Source organism: Dreissena polymorpha, chromosome 1 (genome assembly GCF_020536995.1).
Source record: "Dreissena polymorpha isolate Duluth1 chromosome 1, UMN_Dpol_1.0, whole genome shotgun sequence".
NCBI classification, from domain to species: domain Eukaryota; kingdom Metazoa; phylum Mollusca; class Bivalvia; order Myida; family Dreissenidae; genus Dreissena; species Dreissena polymorpha.
In genome coordinates this window covers 72,870,839-72,890,024 of record NC_068355.1, presented here as the reverse complement: position 1 = coordinate 72,890,024, position 19,186 = coordinate 72,870,839, and the positions used below count along the sequence as shown (strand labels likewise).

At 35.2% G+C, this 19,186-nt stretch overlaps 1 long non-coding RNA gene across 2 annotated transcripts; it reads right to left on the bottom strand.

The window, feature by feature from the left end:
* Positions 1-7,463: 7,463 nt before the first annotated feature.
* Positions 7,464-17,208, bottom strand: LOC127834912 (uncharacterized). Of its 2 annotated transcripts, none has more exons than XR_008028278.1 (8): positions 17,173-17,208; positions 16,242-16,359; positions 14,929-15,052; positions 14,141-14,246; positions 11,651-11,706; positions 11,107-11,199; positions 10,573-10,666; positions 7,464-10,067 (listed from the first exon to the last, which is right to left on the bottom strand). It is a non-coding gene; the product is annotated as an uncharacterized LOC127834912 (long non-coding RNA). The 2 variants fall into 2 exon arrangements; XR_008028285.1 differs by having other exon boundaries at positions 16,271-16,359; positions 17,173-17,195.
* Between the last annotated feature and the right edge of the window lie 1,978 nt (positions 17,209-19,186).

Below are 19,186 nucleotides of genomic sequence, written 5' to 3'. Positions count from 1 at the left end.
AGTTGGAATTTCATAACCATGGTGCAAAGGCAATGCATATGTACATATTTTGCTTCGATGTCCAACGATGTCTTGCTCTCTATCAGTATTTACCACTGTAAAGTTAAAGGCTTGTAAATAACTCACACAACACGCCTTGGCGCAAAAACAACGCACGTGTAATATCTATTTGGAGTACTATTTTCAATTGCGCGGGTGAATGGCACAGAATGTGCATAATCTAGTTGGGATTTCCTGACCAGGGTGTTCGGACATATGCTAGGCGTGTGATTCCGTAAAATATTTCATTTCGGACCATTCACATCACCTGTGCTCTACCGGATTGGACTTGATTGTTTCCATAGTACAGAAAGTGCTATATCTATTTTGAGTTCTATTTATCCTCAAACGCGCAACGGTGTCTGTCCACGAGCGGGTATAAACCATCGTGCAGTCTGAGGCATGTGAATAAGTGCAACAATACGCTGCGGGGCATTAACAGAATATGGGCAACATCTTTTTTGGTGTTATATGCTGCGGTATATATAGCGCGCAATGTGCAATATCTAGTTGGAATTACATGACCATGGTGCAAAGGCAATGCATATGTACACATTTTGCTTCGATGTCCAACGATGTCTTGCTCTCTGCCAGTATTTACCACTGTTAATGTAAAGGCTTGTAAATAACTCACACAACACGCCTCGGTGAAAAAACAACGCACGTGTTATATCTATTTGGAGTACTATTTTCAATTGCACGGGTGAATGGCAAAGGATGTGCATAATCTAGTTGGGATTTCCTGACCAGGGTGTATCGGACATATGCTAGGCGTGTGATTCCGTAATATATTTCATTTCGGACCATTCACACCACCTGTGCTCTATCGGATTGGACTTGATTTTTTCCATAGTACAGAAAGTGCTATATCTATTTTGAGTTCTATTTATCCTCAAACGCGCAACGGTGTCTGTCCACGAGCGGGTATAAACCATCATGCAGTCTGAGGCATGTGAATGAGTGCAGCAATACGCTGCGGGGCATTAACAGAATATGGGCAACATCTTTTTGGTGTTATATGTTGCGATATATATAGCGCGCAATGTGCAATATCTAGTTGGAATTACATAACCATGGTGCAAAGGCAATGCATATGTACATATTTTGCTTCGATGCCCAACGATGTCTTGCTCTCTGCCAGTATTTACCACTGTAAAGTTAAAGGCTTGTAAATAACTCACACAACACGCCTTGGCGCAAAAACAACGCACGTGTAATATCTATTTGGAGTACTATTTTCAATTGCACGGGTGAATGGCACAGAATGTGCATAATCTAGTTGGGATTTCCTGGCCAGGGTGTTCAGACATATGCTAGGCGTGTGATTCCGTAAAATATTTCATTTCGGACCATTCACATCACCTGTGCTCTACCGGATTGGACTTGATTGTTTCCATAGTACAGAAAGTGCTATATCTATTTTGAGTTCTATTTATCCGCAAACGCGCAACGGTGTCTGTCCACGAGCGGGTATAAACCATCGTGCAGTCTGAGGCATTTGAATAAGTGCAACAATACGCTGCGGGGCATTAACAGAATATGGGCAACATCTTTTTTGGTGTTATATGTTGCGGTATATATAGCGCGCAATGTGCAATATCTAGTTGGAATTACATGACCATGGTGCAAAGCCAATGCATATGTACACATTTTGCTTCGATGTCCAACGATGTCTTGCTCTCTGCCAGTATTTACCACTGTTAATTTAAAGGCTTGTAAATAACTCACACAACACGCCTCGGTGAAAAAACAACGCACGTGTTATATCTATTTGGGGTACTATTTTCAATTGCACGGGTGAATGGCACAGAATGTGCATAATCTAGTTGGGATTTCCTGGCCAGGGTGTTCGGACATATGCTAGGCGTGTGATTCCGTAAAATATTTCATTTCGGACCATTCACACCACCTGTGCTCTACCGGATTGGACTTGATTGTTTCCATAGTACAGAAAGTGCTATATCTATTTTGAGTTCTATTTATCCTCAAACGCGCAACGGTGTCTGTCCACGAGCGAGTATAAACCATCGTGCAGTCTGAGGCATGTGAATGAGTGCAACAATACGCTGCGGGGCATTAACAGAAAATGGGCAACATCTTTTTGGTGTTATGGATACTATGAAACTCTTATTACAGAGTTGGTGGGTGGCTGACCTGTGATATGATGCGTCTCTCTGTTCCATTTCCGGCCTTTCCTGCACTTGGTGCGAACACCGAGTTATCCATGACAGGGTCACTGAATAACACGGAATGAGCACCATGGATAGCGTCACTCACTTTGCAATTAACACTGCCTATTTCACTCACTACACTCTTTGTTGACTCATTCGACCCACCAGAAATACCCTTGTTTTTGGCAATACCCTTGTTTTTGGCAGCTATCTTCTGTTCATTTTTAGTTGGTCGCGTTAGCGGCTGAATGAATTTACAGACCATGTTTTGCAATCAGTATGTGCTTGGAAGCCTAAGCTACGCTAACGCTAAGAAGCGCAACTCACTATGCTAGGAACGATTACCGCTGCCTATCTGCACTGCAGACGACATATGCTAAGGAGCGTCTGTTCTACTAAACTGCAGTGACTGTATTTACCAGCTTGTAAGATGTAATTGGCCAGTCTTGTGGTTATCATTGAAATCTGTACATATCGGCTGCTTTCAGGGAAAACGGTGCTTAATGCATGTAAAACAAGATTAGCCTGTGCACACTGATGAGCCTGTGGAAAGCGCACAAGCTAATCAAGGACGACAACAGCGAACTATTTCAGTGCCTTCGGCGCTTTGATTTGGTCCATTGCTACTACTAGAGTTGTTACTACTGTTTTTACGTTTTTGTGCTTTTCCCATGGACTGTTCTGTAAAATAAGCTGATAATTGCAATACGCTTGTTTGAATCTAGAGGTGTGTAAGTGTAAAAATTATACGCAATGTGCGACGTTGCCTCTCCCAGGGCGAGTATGATGATTCGTGAATGAGTGCGATCAGAAAATACAACATATCACAATTAATTACATTAAGATGAAAAAAAACGATACACGGATGCCTGGCACCGCAACATAAGTAATTTGAAAATCAAGTTAAGAATGACGATATCACTGCGTGGACCAAAAACATTGTAATAACTTTTTTTCATTGAATTGTCAACGTTATAAAAATACTTTTTTTATCTTGATATCAGCACCTCGATTATCACATGCGACACACAATACTACTGTGGTTGTTATTTATATCAAGGAGCATTAAAATACGACCATGTATAGCGACGCTATATGGTGAACAAAAACCACTTTGATGATGACATTTAATTTTACATCGATTTATGTCAAAGTTCAAAAGCAACGTTTATCTGTATCATCATGCGTCTTTCACGAGACATATTATTCACGTGTGGGTATTACTCTCGCCAAGTATTATTAAAATCCCGACCATGTATGGTGTTTTTTTGCGGACATGAACCCCGGTGTTGATTCGGACTTATTAGTTATGTTTGTCACAGTGCAAAAACACCATTGGACCTTGATCTTCAGGACTTGACAGAACAGAACAGAACAGAACAGTTAATGGAGTAAATCAAGGCCTCCGGCCCATAATACATAGCATAATGACATAATGCAATACAATTTAAGAGTTGTGCCCATGATATATAACACAATAACATCAAAATTAATTATAGTTTCAAAAGTTGTGTAATTTTAAATTTCAAAAGTCGAATGGCAGGCTTGTCGGATCACCTCAGACATAAGACCCGTTTTCGCAATACGTGGCTCAGTTTTAAAAGCACGCCCAATAACATGACAACAGTATTGGTATAAATGAAAAAGAAATGTCTTGATAACAATTACAAAGATTATGAAATAAAAGAAGACATCAGCATTACGAGTCTTTTACGCGACAACCATTTATATTGTGTATAGTGAAGTTATTTAGCGTTCACGAACAACTGAAAAACTTAGATTTTTATTGTTTTTTGTGAAAGTTCAATAGCACCGTTTGAGCTTCACATCAGCACCTTGAGCCTTTTGCGCATCACATCATACTTGTGGCTATTAGTTATGACAAGTATTATAAAAATCCAAACATTAGCAAAGTTATTTAGTGGAAACAAAACACTGTGATGATCACATTGTTACATTGTTTTTTTTTTGTCAAAGTTCCAAAGCACCTTTTTACCTTGACCTTGACATCAGCATCTCGAGTCTTTCACGTGACATATCAAACAACATGTATTGTGTTTTTTTCTTATGCCAATTGTCATTAAAATGGACCATGCACGGCAAAATGATTTATTGGACACCAAACACTGGTATTTACATTGATTATTGTCAAAGTTATATAGCACCGTTTGACCTTGACATCTGGCTGTTGAGTATTTCACATATACTCTTGTGGTTAATACTCATGCCAAGTAATATTTTAATCCGACCATACATAGCAATATAATTGAGCGGACACGAAACCTTTGCATTTTTTAGAACATAGTTTATTAAACAATCCATCCAGAAAGCCAAAAGCCCAAGTGGACAAATCAAGCATACATGATACAGTGTTTCCACAATACACAGTTTATGTTTATACAAAATAAAGTTATGCAAAGAAATAAAATCGTTTGGTTACAACGGTGCATACATGAATTATTATACATTATGAGTTATTATACATTACACTAGAACATAAATAATTATCGAAAGTATACATGTAATTAAATATATCCTAAGTGCGTCAGAGTGTATGAGGCTAATAAACTCAATTTAATGCAATATAAAAACAAGGGCTGTTTGTAAAACATGCATGCCCCCCATATGGACTGTCCGTTGTAGTGGCAGCCATTGTGTGTATATGATTTTTGTCACTGTGACCTTGACCTTTGACCTAGTGACCTAAAAATTAATAGGGGTCATCTGCGAGTAAAGATCAATGTTCCTATGAAGTTTCATGATCCTAGGCCCAAGCGTTATTGAGTTATCATCCGGAAACCACCTGGTGTACGGACCGACCGACCAACAGACCGACCGACATGAGCAAAGCAATATACCCCCTCTTCTTCGAAGAGGGGCATAAATATAGGTATAATTATATTAATAACCATTGATAGTATATATGTAATTGAATAGGTCGTATTACATCATTTGTAATGGAGCTTAATTATGACAACAAAATATCAAATAAGCATATTGTACATATATTGGGTCTTCACATGACAATTGTCACAATAATAACACGTTTTACTTACCCCGCGTAACAAATTTCGTTTCACGTGATAGCAAACAGTATTTAACTAAATATCAATTATGCTTTTTTCATGCTTGTATCAATTTCATAAGAATAAGCCCTTGCTTGCTACCTTTGCGAAACAAAAATATAGGCAGCTCAAAGGCTCTGCACATAGTACAATATATTATTTAATGAAACTGATATTATGACATTATGAAAAGGTGTCTGTAGTTAAACAAACACGAGAAACAAAATGTTTTAACTGGTTGCGTTTGATATTAAAAACAAGCATTTCATAAACCATAAACAGACCACCTACGCAATAAAAAATGTAGATGGTCAAAAGGTCATGTAATATGCTCTATGAAAATATAGATGTTACAAGTACAGTATTTAATGTGACATAATAGTTGTAAATCAGTGCATAACAGTTCTAAAAATGCAGCCATATTGTCGTAGAATACATCTAGGAACAGACACGATACTATAATATAACCTTCATTAAAAAGATAATAATGGCAATTAATTAAATACATTCAAACAGTTTTGACAGTCCATTAAAGGCGACCGTTAAAACACAAAGACAGATTAAACAAGATGCGTTTGTGAAACACAATGTCCCCCTATATGATGTTTGACCTTGTAGGATGACCTTGACCTTGTGAAGGATGACCTTGACCTTGACCTTTCACCACTCAAAATGTGCAGCTCCATGAGATACACATGCATGCCAAATATCAAGTTGCTATCTTCAATATTGCAAAAGTATTCATAAAATAAGCGATTTGGGCCACATATATTTGACCTCTGACCTTCAAGGATGACCTTGACCTCGACCTTTCACCACTCAAAATGTGCAGCTCCATGAGATGCACATGCATGCCAAATATCAAGTTGCTATCTTCAATATTGCAAAAGTATTTATAAAATAAGCGATTTGGGCCACATATATTTGTCCTCTGACCTTGAAGGATGACTTTGACCTTTCACCACTCAAAATGTGCAGCTTCATGAGATACACATGCATGCCAAATATGAAGTTGCTATCTTCAATATAGTTAAAGTTATTGCAAAATAATAAAGTTGGCGCAAACAGACAGACAGACCAACAGACCAACAGACAGGGCAAATACAATATGTCCCCCACTACTATAGTGGGGGACATAAAAACACGTGAATAAAAACACGTTACATATGCGGAACTATCCCAACAATTAATATGCAGTACATAATAAATGCAATTAAAGTTACAACAAGATATATACCTTACTTTACAGTTTCTAGTGTTAAACAAAAACAATAATGCAAAATGCTTGAATATAGTAAGTGGATTAAGCAGACATGTTATAAAATAGTTATGAATGAACTTTAGAGATAATTGAACAAAACTTGTTTTAAATCACATGATAACAGTGTATATTGCTTTTCACTCGCGTTATAACCGTTAAGGTGAAACCTTAATTGTATTTTGAAGGAGCATAGAATATAACAGTGTGCATCCAAACCACATAAAATTTAAGTAGCAACGGCACTATTACAAATTATAGTTGAAAGTGTATGAAAATTAAAATATAAACATAATTCTAATTTCGAAATATAACAATAATTATACTTTGTAATATACACAACTATACAACCATTGTTTCATTTAACTGTCATTAATAACAGATACTTACAAATGTTATATGTAAGAGTTTTCAATATACCTAATATGTCAGACTGCCTATTTGGAACACAAAAATAGAATCACACATAATAAAATGTAGTATTTAATTGAATCTCTGTACAAACGAGACAGTAACATGTCATGTCCAAAAGAAATAGAGCATCAGTTACAACCTTTAAAAGAACAGATATTCATTCTACCCAGATACATTCTTAGACATTATTACTACTGAAAAATATTAAGAAATAGATATAAACAAGAGCACCGCCTTGCGGGTGCAGACCGCTCATCTATTTTCTTTTTAAAGGTGAAGGGACTCTCATTTTCAATCACAAAGGAGGGAGGGGTGGAGTGAAGAGGGGTGTATAGCATGGGAATGTGGACATTTATGACATTATTTTCAAAAAAAGGGGAAAAAAAATGCGAAAAAAAAAAAATCGGGGGGGGGGGGGAGGGGGAGGGGGTTTAACCATTAAAATAAAATGAAATTTTTGGTGGAGGTGGGGTGGTATAGTGTGAGGGTGTGGTGGTCAATTCGGGTAGGGGGGGGGGGGGATTCAAGGTAAAATTCAACTTGCCAGGTACAGTCACCTCATGATAGCATGAAAGTATTTGAAGTTTGAAAGCAATAGCCTTGATAGTTAAGAAGTAAAGTGGATCGAAACACAAAATTTAACCATATATTCAAAGTTACTAAGTCAAAAAAGGGCCATAATTCCATAAAAATGACAACCAGAGTTATGCAACTTGTCCTTTTACTGTACCCTTATGATAGTTTGCAAGTGTTCCAAGTATGAAAGCAATATCTATGATACTTTAGGGGTTAAGTGGACCAAAACACAAAACTTAACCAAATTTTCAATTTTCTAAGTATAAAGGGCCCATAATTCTGCCCAAATGCCAGTTAGAGTTACATAACTTTGCCTGCACAGTCCCCTTATGATAGTTAGTAAGTGTTGCAAGTATGAAAGCAATAGCTTTGATACTTACGGAATAAAATGGACCTAAACACAAAACTTAACCAAAATTTTCAATTTTCTAAGTATAAAAAGGGCACATAATTCTGTCAAAATGCGTGCCAGAGTTATCTAACTTTGCCTGCCCAGTCCCCTCATGATAGTAAGTAAGTGTTCCAAGTTTGAATGCAATAGCATTGATACTTTCTGAGAAAAGTGGACCTAAACGCAAAACTTAACCAAAATTTTCAATTTTCTAAGTATAAAAAGGGCACATAATTCTGTCAAATTGCACGCCAGAGTTATCTAACTTTGCCTGCCCAGTCCTCTCATGGTGGTAAGTAAGTGTACCAAGTTTGAATGCAATAGCATTGATACTTTCTGAGAAAAGTGGACCTAAACGCAAAACTTAACCGGACGCCAACGCCGACGCAAAGGTGATGACAATAGCTCATAATTTTTTTTCAAAAAATAGATGAGCTAAAAATACTTATCACAAGGGAAGAACATATGAAGTTGATTTAATAGTAACCATATCATGCCTATTTGAAACAAAACAAGGAAAACAATTGTCAGAAAACCAAGTTGTCAATTACAAAAAAGTATGATAAAAGGTGATATGGGATTTACAATTAATATTTAATTAAAACAAGCCGTCAGAGATGGGTGAAGCTCCCCAAAGTTTTTTTGGTCACAATATTGCACTATATATTCAGATAAAAGGAAACATCTTGAGTGGCATAACTTTGGACAAAATAATAGGATGGATGGTTTAGCAACTTAACAATTTCAAAGGGCCATAAGTCTCTAAATAAATCATCTAACCAGAACCCACAAATAACACGCGCATCTCTTCAAGGCAGTTAAGCTTCCCATAAAACTTCATTGAATTCAAGTCATTAGTTGGGGATAAATAGCCCAGACAAGAATTGCACTATATGTACAGTATATTGAAAATTTCAAAGGGCCATAACTCTGTGAAAAATCATCCGACCATAACTTGCTGATAATATGCACATGTCCTGTTGGTAGTGAAGCTTCCCATAAAGTTTCATTCAATTGCAGACATTAGTTGCTGAGAAATAGCCCGAACAAGAATGCACAATATGTACAGTAAATGGAAAATTTCAATGGGCCATAACTCTGTGAAAAATCATCCGACCATAACTGGCTAATAACATGCACATCTCCTCTTGGTAGTGAAGCTTCCCATAAAGTTTCATTGAATTCCCGTAATAAGTTACTGAGAAAAAGCTCAGACAAGAATTTTTTAGAGGAGCATAAAAATGATTCAAATATGAAATTTCTTTGTGTTATATACCTCATTATAAACTTCCTATTTTAAAACAAATCAATAGGCAACCGTGAGGCAAACACGAAGGTATTATAAAATGACAGCATATTTTTTATTGAAGTTTCTCTCTGTGAAGACAACAGACTATGAATTATTGCATATGGTTTCTTAGTCTGATTTTTGTTATCCCTGAATTATTAAAAAAAACACATTTAGTTCTGATCACCTTTGAATAAGATGCATTTTTAATTTGAGAAGACATGCTTCGCACAATTATAAGGCAACTTTTAAACAAATGCAAAGCACAAGATACACGTCGTTATAAACTTGTGTGTTTAAATTGTACACTCTGGTCAAACTTTATGTTCAAATAATTATTTTTATCAATTTTACAAGTCTAAACTAGGTTTTTTTGTTATAAAAGCAAATGTAAAGAATGCTTCATTAATTTGTAATGCAATGAAGACTAGTTTTCTCATGAAATATCACATATACCTAAAGCTACCGTATAGGGAGAAATAATTACTTTTGACAACTTTCAAATTCGAATAAATGACAATTGAATGTTATTAAACAATGTTTCTGAAACAAGTTATGTATTAATTTTAAAACAATTTGCAAAGAGATATCATATTAATTCATCAATTTTACCAAAAAAATAATACCTTGACCTTACACAACTCAAAGTGTGTAGCTCCTTGAGATGCACATGCATGCTATATATGAAGTTGCTACCTTTAATATTGCAAAAGTTATTGCAAATGTTAAGGTTTGCACAAACAAACAAACCAACAGACAGGGCATTATGTAAATTAAATTAAATAAATTGTATTTTTTTAAAGAAAAATTGTGCTTCCAATGCTGGATGCATATTTCCTCATCAACTGTGTCCGCTTTGACTCACCTGAAAAATATATAAAGATGCATATTAAATATTGGATCTGTCATCTTTACACATATACTCTAAGCTGGTTTTCTAAAAGTTTCTAAGATAATTCTTAAACAAATTGTTCTAAGATTTAAAGTTTTAATTTACTCTTCTTTTCATGAATCTTCAACACAATATGAAATTCAAAATCCATGCATATTTGTATGATTGTTTCAAATGATCATGATATACTCATATTTACTTCCTTTATTTACTAAGGACTTATAGAAAAGCAAGAATTGAAATTACCATAACACAGATGAAATATTTGTTATCAAGGACACGTTTTTAACAGTAACTCTTATTGCTGTTGCTTCGCGATTGTATAATCAATTGAGTCTTACTGACTAGACAGTGTGTTCTCAAGCCCTTTTCAATCTAAGTATGCTGCCTAAGATAGTTCACTGCTCTTTGCTCGGATAACTTTTTCTGCATTTTTGGATATATTTATGTTTACAATTAATTCACATAAATAGAGTACCCTGGCTGTTGCTACATGATCGACCACTGGGTCAGTGTCTCCCCCCTTCCAACTCCATGGCAGAGGCAGGGTTGTTTGCCAGCTGGTCCGAGTTCTGCAAAATGATCATGATGAACTCATATTTACTTCTTTTATGTTCTTGTATTCTTATTTTCTCTACTGTAAATGACAGCTGCAATCTCATTCCTAATGTGCTTATTCACTCATGTTATCCTAGTATTTTAATGTAGTAGATGGAATATCATGTGAATGGATCTTAAATGAGAAAGGACTTATAGAAAAGAAAGAATTGAAATTACCATAATACCCATAAAAGATTTGAAAGCAATAGCACACTTTTAACAGTCACTCTGATTCCTTTTGCTTCGTGATTGTATAATCAATTGTGTCTTACTGACTAGACAGTGTTTTCTCAAGCCATTTTCAATCTAAGTCACCTGCTGCCTAAAATAGTTCACTGCTCTTTGATCGGATAACTTTTTCTGCATTTTTGGATATATTTATGTTTACAATTAGTTCACATAAATAGAGTACCCTAGTTGTTGCCACATGATCGACTACTGGGTCAGTGTCTCGCCCTTCCAACTCCATGGCAGAGGCAGGGGTGTTAGCCAGCTGGTCCGAGTTCTGCAAAATGATCAGGATATACTCATATTTACTTCCTTTATGTTTTTGTATTCTCATTTTCTCTACCATAAATGACAGCTGCAATCTCATTACTCCTGTGATTATTCACTTATGTTTTCCTAATATTTTAATGTTGGAGATGAAATATCATGTGAATGGGAAATCAGATCAGAAAGGAATTATAGAAAAGCAACAACAGAAATTATCCTAACTTTGAGTAAAGATTTGTTAGCAAAGGCACGTTTTTAACAGTGACTCTTATTGCTTTTGCTAAGAGATTGTATAATCAAGTGTTTCTTACTGACTAGACAGTGTTTCCTCAAACCCTTTCCATTCTGAGTCCTTTGCCTAAGATATTCCACTGCTCTTTCATCGGATAACTTTTTCTGCATTTTTTAAACATATTTATTTTTATAACTAATTCACATCAATATAGTAAGGTGGCTGTTACCTCATGTTCGACTGATGGGCTACTTGCTATCTCTTCTAGATGACCTTCAATGAATTCTAGAAAAGTAAGTTAACAATTTGAATAAATAAATATGCTTAAAAAGTATTTGCAGCAATTAAGTTAGTCATTCATGTGTCCAAACATATTATTTCTATGGCTTTTCAAACAAGGCATGCAAACAAGGGCTGTTTGTAAAACACGCATGCCCCTCGAATGGGCTGTCAGTTATAGTGGCAGCCATTGTGTGAATATGTTAGAAACTATTTTAATGCTTCAGGTCAATGTGACCTTGACCTAGTGACCTGAAAATCAATAGGGGTTATCTGCCAATCATGATCAATGTACCTATGAAGTTACATGATCCTTGGCCTAAGCATTCTTGAGTTATCATCCGGAAACAATTTTACTGTTTCTAGTCAATGTGACCTTGACCTTTGAAGAAGTGACCTGAAAATCAATAGGGGACATGTGCCAGTCATAATCATTGTACCAATAATGTATCATGATCCTAGGTTTACGCGTTATTGAGTTAACATCCGGAAACCATTTGGTGGACCGACCGACCGACAGACCTACATGCGCAAAACAGTATAACCCCTGGGGGCATCCAAAGTGCAATATAAATTCATTTACATATACATGTTCACACTGTACATGCAAACCAGCAGATTCTGTAGTGTGTGAGTTCCAATTCCACAGGGACAGTATTGGAATTTTGTGTGTGTGTTTCATTTCTTTGACTTAACAATTTCATCAATTATCATAAGTGCATAGCAAAACACTTTAGTAAATTTTAATCTTGACTCTTGATGATTTACATTCTACTTCATTTTTAGTTAAAGTGCCCTGGGGATTTTTTTTAATACTTATTCAAACACCTATCTTTGATTATTATTATAATGGGGTATCATTTTAAATAAATCATTAAAGCGGGTATATACGATTTTTATATGTGCTGAATTGTAAAATATTGATACAAATATGTTATAATAACACACAATATGTAAGAAAAATGATACATTTAAGACGAATAGTAGTAGAAGTAGTAGTAGTAGTAGTAGTAGTAGTAGTAGTGGTAGTAGAAGTAGTAGTAGTAGTAGTAGTAGTAGTAGTAGTGGTAAAAGTAGTAGTAGTGACAGTAGTAGTAGAAGGTGGTGGTGGTGGTGGTAGTGGTGGTACTAGTAGTAGTAGTAGTAGTAGTAGTAGTAGTAGTAGTAGTAGTAGTAGTAGTAGTGGTAGTGGTAGTAGTAGTAGAAGTAGTAGTAGTAGTAGTAGTAGTAGTAGTAGTAGTAGTAGTAGTAGTAGTAGTAGTAGTAGTAGTAGTAGTAATAGTAGCAGTAGCAGAAGCAGTAGCAGCATTACAAGACCAATACTTAAGAATGATCAAATGGGAAAAGGTAACCTACACTGGCAGTAAATATGGGGCTCATTTACAGGTCAGATTTGGAATCTCTGCTGTAAAATGAGATTTTGAATGAATTAAAGGGAGGTAAATCTGTAATAAAAAGAACATGCATAAACCGTAGTTGTTTCCCTTGTTTGAACCATGCTAAATCCTTACAAGTTTGGAAATAATTGGATGAAAAATTTGGACTTTATTGCATAAACACCATTTTCTCAATTCAAGGGGAGGTAATTCTGTACTTCATGGACCAATAATGCTCATTTTTTGTAGGGTTCGTGTCCTCATCGATATAAAGACACTGTGCAAATTTGGAAAGGATCGGACAAAAAATGTGGAAGATTTTTTAAAGCTTTCACAAAATAGGCAAAAACGAATAAACATGCAAAGTTCAACGAGCTCCTGCGGCCATGTTTTTTGACGAATCAAATTTCTTTGAACAACTTTTTCAAGGGAGCCTTCAAAGGTCATCCATGTGAAATTTTTTGAAAATTTGATGAGCGGTTTCTGACAAGAAGATTTTTTAAGGTTTTTACCATATATGGTCATGGCGGCCATCTTGGTTATGTGATCAATTTTTTTTTAACAATTCTTTTGTCCCATGACCTAGGGATGCTCCACATGAAATTTAGTTGAAATTGGCTCAATGGTGTAGTAGAAGAAGATGTTTACAAATTGTTTACAGACAGACAGACGGATGGCCGGACGCCGGACGCTGAGTGATCACAATAGCTCACCTCGAGCTATCGCTCAGGTGAGCTAATAAAAAATATAATCATATTGCAATGATTTGTTTCTTATTTGTAAAGCCATTTTCTATCATTTTCCTTATTGAACATTTTTTTTTCATAATCCAGTAAAAAAAGCAATGGAAAGTAATTCACTTAAGAAAGCATAAAAAGAACTTTTCTGGATAAAAAACACTGGTAAGTTATAATAACGGTTTGCTTTTCTTTGGTTTTAAATCAAAACATATAAAACATATATATCATTTTGGTGGAAAAGTGATAAATGATAAAATGGTGGAAAAGTGATAAATGATAAAATATATACAGTGTTTCGTTTTTGTTGGAAATAAAATTATTTACCCCCTTCAGAAAGCAGTCTTCTGGCTATTTGTCTCCGTTCTTCTAGTAGTTGTGTTTTGCTGAGCACAAACTCTAGGGATTGATTCTGCAGGTAGCATTCTGCTTACTAAAGTTGTTAATATCATTATATTTACTGAGAGGTAGCATTGGGCAGAAAAAAACACAACTGTTTCAACCAATTAAGTGGGTTTGAAAATTAATTTACCAAGGCAATCCAAGTAATACTTAGGCACGCACAAACATTTTATGAACATACATATTAATTACAAGTTTCATGTAGTTCCATACAATAGTTACTGAGCAACAGCTATGGAAAGCAAAAAAAAGTTATGAAATTCCTTACTTTCAATCAATGAAGAGGATAACTATGGCTTTACCAAGTTGATGCAGATTCCTAACGTTCAATCAATGAAGAGGATAACTATGGCTTTACCAAGTTGATGCAGATTCCTTAATTTCAATCAATGAAGAGGATAACTATGGCTTTACCAAGTTGATGCAGATTCCTTACTTTCAATCAATGAAGAGGATAACTATGGCTTTACCAAGTTGATGCAGATTCCTTACTTTCAATCAATGAAGAGGATAACTATGGCTTACCAAGTTGATGCAGATAAATTGAATGCGTGTACCAATGCAACATGATAATAGAAAATAATTTTTAAGGTTCATTACAAGAAAAAGTTAAGAAACAGCTGTGGACAGAAAAGTGTCACAGATGGACAAAAAGACAAACAACGCTTAAAGAAAAAAAATCATTGGGAAGTACAAATAACAGATTCCATTACCTTTAAAACGTAGACACCGCAAGATATTGAATCTGACTGTTTTGCATGACGTGGGCAGAGTATGTTCCAATGTATTGGTCCGCCCATATCAATGCTGGATAAGCGCCGAATGTGCACAAATTTACTGTTCAAAAGCAAAAAGTAAAAAAACAACATCATCAAATCACCATAAATGATACATTATGAGTACAAATATTATTTGCTAAATTTTTGGAATGAATAAGGAATGAAATTCCCTAGCTGGTAATGGAGACATATTTTTTGCGCTGTCCAGAGTGATGTCAGGATGTCTGGTTAGATGTTCCTTGCATCTTGTCAGCACTTATTCTCATAAAACACTTAAAGGATTAAAAAGAAACTTAGAAGGAGTGTTCATTACCAAGCCTTGGTTTGCATATTGGCAGATTTGTCAATTAAGTCAAGTTCACAAGGTTAAAAACATAATTACCTTGCCAGTGCTTCTTTGCATAAATCAATGAAGGATTTTAATGTTACTTGGTCAGATTTATTAATAGCTAGCTTGGTTCTGCATACTGTGAGGATTTTTATTTGGGTCAAGGTTAGAAGGTTAAAACATGGATTTATTGTACTTCAAACAAGAGCAAACAAAAGCATAAAGTAAAGAAATGTTTCCCTTGTCCACGCCTCTTCTCGTAAACAAACCAATGCAGGAATATTAATGAAACTTGCTAAGTGCTAGTACTAAGCCTAAATGTAAATTATCAGGATTTTTAGTTAGGTTAATGTCAGGGTCACATGGTTAAACAAGAAAAGTGTTTTTAGAAACACTATGTCCCCTATTGCGCCGCTTTGAAGCTATATATTTGACCTTTGACCTTAAAGGATGACCTTGACCTTTCACCACTCAAAATGTGCATCTCCATGAGATACACATGCATGCATGCAAAATATCAAGCTGCTATCTTCAATATTTCAAAAGTTATGGCAAATTTTAAAGTTTGACGCAAACATACACTCAAACCAACAAACAAACCTACAGACAGATAGACTTACAGACAGGGAAGAAACAATATGTCCCCCACTATAGTGGTGGGGGACATAAAAAAGTTCTTGGTAGCAATTATTCCCATAAACCACTGAAAGGTGTCAATCAAACTTAGAAGGAATTACGCTTATGCTACATATTGTCAGGAAGTCTAATTTCGGTAACGGACATGACACCAAAACCTCCACAATCTGATCAGTGTAAACTTTTTATATAAATGATGATTATTTGCAAGTTAAATATTTACATAGCATTTTACAGTCTGTGATATTTTCTAATTTAGTATATGAAGTTAAATGTATCTAACCTGTTTAATTAAATAATGTACACATTTACATCCATTGTTGCAGGATCTGTTGCTGGGAAACATTCTGCTCCCCCATCGGATTTATGTACAAAACTTTGTTGTCTTTCGGTTGCACAACCTGAAGAAAATAAAAGAGGCCCCCAGAGGGCCTTGGGGTGCTAACCTGAATAATATGCGATCTTAATAATTAGTCCCACTGGCAGGAATCTTGAAAATTTAACCTATTTAGAAAAAATTTAAAGTTTTTTTTATATGTACATACATAAAAATAATTTGACTGCTCCAGGTTGGGGATATTTTTTTTGAACAAGAAAAATAAATTTAGCAATCAAGATGAAAATACTATAAATTGTTCATGCCAAAAACCTTTTATCTATGCCTTATGTTTTCAGAGAAGGTTTTTTTAAGTTTTTACTAACTACATACTTTCTTGTATGAACACAATGGCCCAGCAGGACAGGGCAAATTTTAACCTGTGTGCCTAAATTTGAACAATATTGGCAGATGTCCACTTGGCAATGTTGTATGCACAATATTTATCCTATATGCCTTGTGGTTTAAGAGAAGACTATTTGTGAAGTTTTTTTAGTATATACATGTAGGGCAAACATATTGGGCCCCAGGGTGGGCCTAACTTTTGGCCCCAAGCCTGTAATCTCAACAATCTTTGTAGAAGCCCACTATACGAATGCCAAAAATGTAAGCTCTATGCCATGTGTTTTGAGTGAAGATTTTTGAAGGGTTTACTGTTCACATAGAGGAAAAACAGATTCATCACAGGACAGGGCAAATTTTGGCCCCAGCTCTGTTATGGAATCAATTTTTGTAGAGGCCCAGTAGACAATGTTTCATGCCATTTATACATGTATCCAAGTTAAAAATTGGACAACCGTGATATTTCGCAAGTAAATTGAGAATCATTTTCACTTACTATAAGAGACCAGTGGAATCCACGCTCATTGACTGCACCAACCAGATGATCATACTCCAGTATCTGCACCTTTGCATAGAAAATACACTTAAGACAAGAGCAACGCTCGGCGGCAGGTTCAGTCTTGAATGAATGAAAGCTTGTCAGAATTATTTTTAAATCACAAAGACCTTGACCTTTGACCTAGTGACCTTTAAATTGAGTGTGGTGTGTAGAACACATCAAAGTGCATCTACATATAAAGTTTCAAAGTTGTAAGTGAAGCACTTTCATTTTAGAGCCAAAGTAAAGGTTTTAGCACGACACAGACGTCGGACAGCACGAGCTGGCTATGACAATACCTCGAGTTTTCTCTGAAAACAGCCGAACTTATAATACTCAATCAATTTATTCTTGAAAATAACAATATAAATGTAGACTTCTTTTAATCAATGCTTTATAAACTTTTATTCATTGAGACCATCAAACAACTCCTAATAAATACCAAGTAAATGCACAGATTTAACATGAATCTTCATGCAGTTATGACCATATTTCATAATATTTAAAAATATTTCAATGCTTAAAAGTTTTTACATGTTCCAGCAACTGTCACAAAATCTCAGCCCTTTAATTTCAGGTGAGCTAAAATATGGTTTCCATCATATTGGTCAATGCAAAGGGTTATTTCTTAATAACGTTAATGTGCTGTCATTTTAATGTAAATGTTTAAATGTTCACGGAAATGCCTCAAAGTTAAGGTATTAAGATTTTATTATTGAACATGCTACATACCTCGCTTAAATACCTGTGTTTATCAGGGTCTTGTCCCAAAAATATGGCAGTCCATACTGTACTTGCTACATGGAGAACACTGCCATCCAAAGGCAAACACAGCAGACGTAAAAATGCATCCATTATCTAAAATTAAGCATTTAAGACATGCCATAATTAAACAATCATTTTAACACATGAAGTCAGAACAACCAGATACACTGTTATCATGACAACAAAGTTTGTGTGTTCATTGAAATGTTTTCCATTTATGTGTTGGCATTGTATATTTGTTTATATGTTTTCAATTAATTGGTTATTAAAATATATTCAATAAACTCAAGCCAAGCCATCAATTTTTCTGTTCAAGTTAGAAACAAGTACACATCAGTGAACAATGAAATAATAATAAGAACACCATGAACAATTTAGAAGCAAGACATGGATTAAATAATCATTGGTACAACTATCTGTGTAAACAACAAACTATAAAACACCATTTACTCTACATTATTAGAAGGAGACTATTATTTTCTGAATGCAAAATTAAATATATAAGGAAAATAAATATTATAGGTATTAATGTTCAAACAGGTCACACAATTTTACGGCAGTTAAATTGTAAGAACATTTGGTTTGATAAAAAGGTCACGAGGTCCGGTAATATTAGAATCATTTCCAAATTTGCCAAATTATTATCGGAAAAATCCGAGGACCGACAGTATTTCGGAAAGACTGCAATAGCAGAAACAACACATGTTCTTTAAACCCATTATGTCTTTCGCGTCTCTGTTCTTAACGATCAATGGCACTGACATCTTCATATAAATATTTGATGCAAATGTGCCAAAAATATACATATGTGGTATGTAATTTGCAAAAGTAGCATGATTTTGTAGTAAGTGGGAAAAGATTGAAGTGATAGAAAGTCCTGAATTATTTTTGATGTAGGACGAACCTAGTCATGATGGTGTTGAGGAGCGATTGTGTGAAAAAATTATGCAAGAAACATGTAAATAATGATTTCAAGATAAATGAGATTTTCAAGTCTGCTTGCAAATTTTTAGCAAAGGCAAATTGACAGACAATACTTCAGTATGTTTTTTGGTAAACGTACAGCTTAATTAAAAAATGTTCACATAGTCAGTATAACGAATCGATATGCATGACAATGTTCTGTGCAAGTGAATTTCATATAAACTTAATGTTTTAAATCTATAGCCAGTGGCCAACGTTAATGATTCCGACAACACTTATTTGC